We start from the raw sequence: 6,000 nt of genomic DNA, 5'->3' as shown, positions 1-6,000 counted from the left end.
AAGAAATTCGTCTTGATGGAAGTTTGACAGATGAGGAGGAGTTAGGAGGGAGATTATCTTAATGACCTCTCTACTCTTGTGAAATTAATTAGATAAATAAATTTACTAGATTTTACTCACACATAGGTTTCTTCATACCTTTACTTCCTAATGGTTCTCTATTATTAATCCGACAAGTTGCCCTTATGATCATTTTAAAAAAGAAGTTGCAAAAAATTCCTATCTTACAGGAGTGGTGTAATCCAGCATGGATTTCCTGGATGGCCAAGAAAAAGTGGTGTTTTGTCCTGATTTTTATACCAGGTAATGATTTGGGCTTCAATTTCCTCCTCTGTAAAATAAATAAGTTGTAAAAAATTAGGTTATCTTTAAAGTATTTTCCAGGTTCTTATTTTGTAATGCCAAAATATTTTCACTAATAAGCTTTCCATTAAAGTATTATCATTTAATGATTATTAAACCAGAAACTAGTTTTCACAACACTATAATATGTATTTATTATAATTAGTAATACAATCATACAGTGCCTTACACTTACAAAGCATTTGACATATATCATCTCACTTTTAAAAATCAAAAATGTTCATTACTAAAATGTTACAAAGTCTTGATTTGCCTTGGTAGTTACCAGCCATGTTGTTTAAGTTTTGTCTTTACATTTTTCAGAGGCATGATAGAATTTTAGAGTTGGAAGGGACCTTTGAAGAAATGTAATCCAACCCACTGCAATATTCTAAACCAATGGCCATCCGGTGTCTACTTGAAGACCTCCAATGAGACAGGAAATGACTACAATCCACTTTTGAATAGCTCCAGTTGATAAGAAATTTCTCCTGATATATAGCTTAAATTTGCTTTTTCAGCTTCTGCTCCTTATTCCTAAATCTGCCCTGTAGAGTTCAGATAAAAGAAGTCTGATCTCTGTTCCACATGATAGCCCTTCAACTGGGTAAAGACACTATCACAGCAGTTTGGTGGTATAACGAATGACTAGAACACTTGGGCTTAGAATCAGGGAGACCTGAGTTCAAATCCCACTCACACAGCTGTATGACCCCTGGGCAAGTCACTAAACCTCTGTCAGTTTCTTTATATTTAAAATCAGGGGATTGGACTAGATAGACTCAAAGATCCCTTCTAGCTCTAAATCAATGATCTTTCAACCTCTCTTCTAAAAACGAAACATTCCCAGTTCTGAGGATCACATATGACAGATAGATAGAGGATTTATTTATTAAGCACTGCTATTTATAATTGGAAAGGACTTTGGAAATAATTTAATCCAACTCTCTCATTTCGTAGATGAAGAAACTGGAGCCTGGAGAGGTTGTGACTCATCCAGTGTTACGCAGTTAACAATTAACCAAGCTGTGATTTAAAAACCCTATTTTCTGACTGCAAATCCAGTTGTTTTTCCAGAAAAATAAATAAGGTTAATTTGGCATGGCCTGTTCTATCTTGAAGGTATGATACCTCTATATGGTGCCTGCTTCCTTTTCTAGATATTCACCAAACATTTAGAATTTTATTAGAAATTGAAATTATACTCTTTGGTTTATAGTTTACTCTCTGTCCCCTTTTGAAAATTGTGAAAATTTGTGTGTTAGTTGTGCAGTGCCTTTCCAATCTTCATGTTTTTTTCAGATTATCACCAACAGTGTTTTAGTAATCTTATCTGTCCATTCTTTCAGTATCCAAGGATGTAGTTCATCTGGTTCATGTGACTTGAATTCATAAGTGACAGCTAGGTGATTTCTTAGTTTTTTAAATTTATACTGGGTATCTCCCCCTGATAACCTTTTCTTTGGCCATGTGGACTGCAAGAATGGCTAGAAGAAATTAAGCAAGAGTTTTTTTAAAAATGGAATTTGGATTAAAGTGAGAGTGATAGAAAAGAAAGAAATAGGAGAAGTAATGACAGAATTGTAAGCTCCAAAACTGTCCAATCTTCAAGAAAAAACACTGAGGTAGAGTTCTAAACGATTAAGCATTTATTAAAGGAACCAGATCCCTTCAGTGAATGGGACCTTAGACCTTCCCCATGATCTGATATGCCTTCTTCCTCCAGTGCCTTAGTTTTATAGTGCTTGATAACCAGACTATGCAGAAGAGGCACAGTAAAATACAGAGACCTACTCCTTGATAGAGTTTGGCCTTGATCCTCCAGGAGGGTCTACACAAAATAGAGAATCCCATTGGTTGACAAACAAGCTGATGAGCAGACCTTGACAGACCTCTTAAACGTTCAGGAGGTCCTGCTGAGCTGATGAGCAGACTCATGGACTGGGCTGAAAAACATATCAAAACATCTATGTGGATCAACGGGCTAGTAGAAAGGGAAGCTACTGGCCAGCAAGTAGGGTCACTTATTGGACAAATGCTCATGGCCATCTCTTCATCTTGGGTAACAGAGGGATGATGAAGGACAGAGGGGCACCTAAAACATCTGGGAGACTTTCCATGTCATTGAGTCACCTTCACCACGCTGGGCTGGGTCACCATAGCAAGGAAAAATAAGGGTAGAGGTCTACTAGTTAGCTTCCTATGATTAAGCAAGTGAAATTACAATCTGCAGTTCAGAGCTCTGGAGTCTAATATACAGGATTTATAATCATTACTTCTACGTAATTATATCAAACTGATTAATAGTAAATGGAATAAAATAGGGGTCCAATTAATCATTGATCACAGAATGGAGGGCAAAAACCTTTACCTGAGAAATGGTCTACTTGAAAATAGAATATAGCAATAATAACTCAAGTGTCTGAGGTCGGATTTGAACTCAGGTCCTCCTGAATCCAGGGCCAGTGCTTTATCCACTGGCTGCCCCTACCGATGACTTTTGTTATTTTTTCTAATTTGAAAAAGCAATTCATTGGGTTTTTTTATTGATATGATGCAAATAAGTAAATAAATTTATGCAGTTTGGTCATTTTTATTATACTGGCACTGCCCTACCATGAACAATTAATATCTCTCCAACTCTTTCAGTCTGTTTTTAATTTTTACAATAGTTGTATTCATGAAATTCTTGTACATTTTTACTGTACTTTCTAATATTTTATATACTCTAGTTATTTTTAATAACTACAAAGAAGTAACCATAAAAATCATTTCCTACTTCTTTCCAATCTTTGTGGTGCAGTTAGTGCTGGCCATTTTAGCAGCAGGAATCTTTGCCATAAGCACCCCAGTTTTCCTTGACATCACTGAAAAGGATCAAGCTGAAGAATTTTGACTTTACCTGAAATCTAAAAGAATTGAAATCTTCAAGTGAGAACACTGGAAGTGGATTCATGTAAATGTAGCTCAGATCATTGAAGCTTGTGATATTTTGCTAAAAAGATGATAAAAATCCTAAAAATAAAATAAACAATGTAGTATTCTCTCCATTGATCCTGGAGTCTGACATGGAAAAAACTTATTGAAAGCCTTTGTAAAAAGTTGGTTAAATTTCAAGAAGGTGAATATTTGTCCCTGAGGCTGCAATTGCTAAGCAATCTTTTGCATGGCATGGATTAGAATACCACTATATGATATAGACTCAAGTATAATCTTATTAAGGTAGCAGCATCTGGTGGTCCCACTCCAATTGAACTGATCAAGTTTAGAAACAGACATCTAAATGGAACCTCAATGCTGAATAGCAAATATTCTTTTTTTTTTTTTTCTTCAGGGCAATGAGAGTTAAGTGACTAGCCTAGGGTCACACAGCTAGTAAGTGTCGATTTTGAATTCAGGTCCTCCTGAATCCAAGGCCAGTGCTTTATCCACTGCACCACCTCACTGCCCCACAAATATTCTTTTGAGGCTATTCTGTAAGGCACCTGGAGAAGGTAATTGCTTCAAAAGTCATATTGGAATTATTAGGAAGTTACACAGAAAACAAAGTTTCTTAGGCTTGAGTTGATGCCCATAGGTATATCTTAAAAGTAACCAATCAATTAATAAACATTTATTAAAGCACTTTCTATGTGCCAGGGACTGAGCTAGGAACTAGAGATACAAAGAAATGGAAAAGATTGTCCTTGTTCTTGAGAAGCTCATGATTTAATGGGGGAGACAGCATGCACATAACTTTGTATAAACAAATTATATAGGGGCAGCTAGGTGGCGCAGTGGATAGAGCACCAGCCCTGGAGTCAGGATTACCTGAGTTCAAATCCAACCTCAGACACTTAACACTTACTAGCTGTGTGACCCTGGGCAAGTCACTTAACCCCAATTGCCTCACTAAAAACAAAACAAAACAAATTATATACAAGATAACTTTGAAATAACTAACAGAGAGAAAACACTAGAATCAAGAGGAATTAGGAAGGGCTTTCTATAGATGTTGAGATTTTAGCTGAGACTTTAAAGAAGTCTCAGAAGTTGGGAGGCAGAGATGAGACGGGAAAATATTCCTCCTGAACTGCCAATGAAAATGTCTGGAGTCAGGTGGAGTGTCTTGTTCAAGGAACATCAAGGAGTCCAGTTCCACTGAATGAAAGAGTATGTGGTGGGTTGTAAGATCTAAGAAGACTGGAAAGGATGCATTCCTTTTTGACCACCTTCTTGTTTTACTACCATCCAAAACATGGAAAGAAGCTTATTCATGATCCTTTGACCAGTTTCATGAGTGCAAAATTGGCATCATATGTCATTTTACCAGAATAATAAAACTTCATTGATTGTCTTGGCCCATTTTATGAATAGCATATAGCTAAAATTGAAACAGTTATGGAACTGGAAATGGGAAATAAAGAAATTTCTTCTGATACAATACAGCAAGAACTTCACACTAAAGCTAATAATGTTGAAGTATTTGTTAACTGATGGAAAAACAACTAAGATAGTGTTAAGCGAAACTGACCAAACATAGAGAAAAGTAGTTGTTAAGCATAGTGCATGTCAGAAATTTTAAACATGTCAATGGCTACAACTGTATGACATACAATGACCAGAAACAAAACTTGAATTGAGAAAATGCCCTTCTCAGTCTTTCTGATACCTGAATTTCTATGCATGCTTTTATTCTCTTTGGGACTCGGCGAATTTTATAAAGGAAAATAGACTAAGTTTAGATCTAAGGCCATTCATTTGTATTTCTACTTCCCTATTTCTCTAATTGGTATCACCTTTTGTTGTCTAATTAATTCCCAAGCAATAAAAACTAATCCCTCACAGATTAAAGCTCAGAGGCTCCTTTTTCTTATTGGTTTGGGAGATATATATAAAAGGGAAAAGTTAAAAGGGGGAGTTTAATGTGCCGTATATCCAATTTTGAATCTCATAAAATGTTGAAAACTATCTTTATATGTAACTGGAAAAAATAAAACACTATTAAGATTTTTTTAAATTAGATGGGAAAGATTAACTATGTATAATGTCTTTGGAGCAAACTTCTTGGATAAAGGTAGAATATCCAAGATGAATAGGAAAGTAATGCAAATATATAAGAACAAGAGCCTTCTCCAATAGATTTGGAAATAATCTCCTAAAGCCAGTAAATCATTCATACCCTTTAACTCATCTATACTACTGGTAGGATTATAATCACAAAGGGATCAAAGAAAAAGGGCAAAGACCCATATCTATTAAAATATTTATAATAATAGCAAAATTCATATAGTACTTATACATATAGTGTTATCTCATTTGATCCTCTCAAACAATCCTATGAGGTAGATGCTATTATTATCCCTATTTTCCGAAAAGGGAAACTGAGGCATGAAGAGTTTAAGTGACTTGTTACATACTTTATAAGTCTGTGTGTGGTGAGGCAATATTTAAACTCAAATCTTCCTGACTCCAAGTCCAAGTCCAGGACTCTCACCAACTGTTACCACTTAGCTGCCTCAATAATAACAGAATTATTTACTGAAGAAAAAAAAGGCCTATAAACAAAGAGGGTGTCCATTAAATGGGGAATAGGTGAGCAAACTTTGGTATATGTATATAATACAATATTATTGCACTATAAGAAAAAATAAAAGAGATTAATTCAGAGAAACCCGA

At 35.4% G+C, this 6,000-nt stretch overlaps 1 pseudogene; it reads left to right on the top strand.

The window, feature by feature from the left end:
• Positions 1–247: 247 nt before the first annotated feature.
• On the top strand, positions 248–4,997 carry LOC122749199 (annotated as a pseudogene).
• The last annotated feature ends 1,003 nt before the right edge of the window (positions 4,998–6,000 follow it).

Source organism: Dromiciops gliroides, chromosome 1 (genome assembly GCF_019393635.1).
Source record: "Dromiciops gliroides isolate mDroGli1 chromosome 1, mDroGli1.pri, whole genome shotgun sequence".
NCBI classification, from domain to species: domain Eukaryota; kingdom Metazoa; phylum Chordata; class Mammalia; order Microbiotheria; family Microbiotheriidae; genus Dromiciops; species Dromiciops gliroides.
Note: the sequence above shows the minus strand (reverse complement) of the source record. Positions and strands in the feature narration are given on the sequence as shown.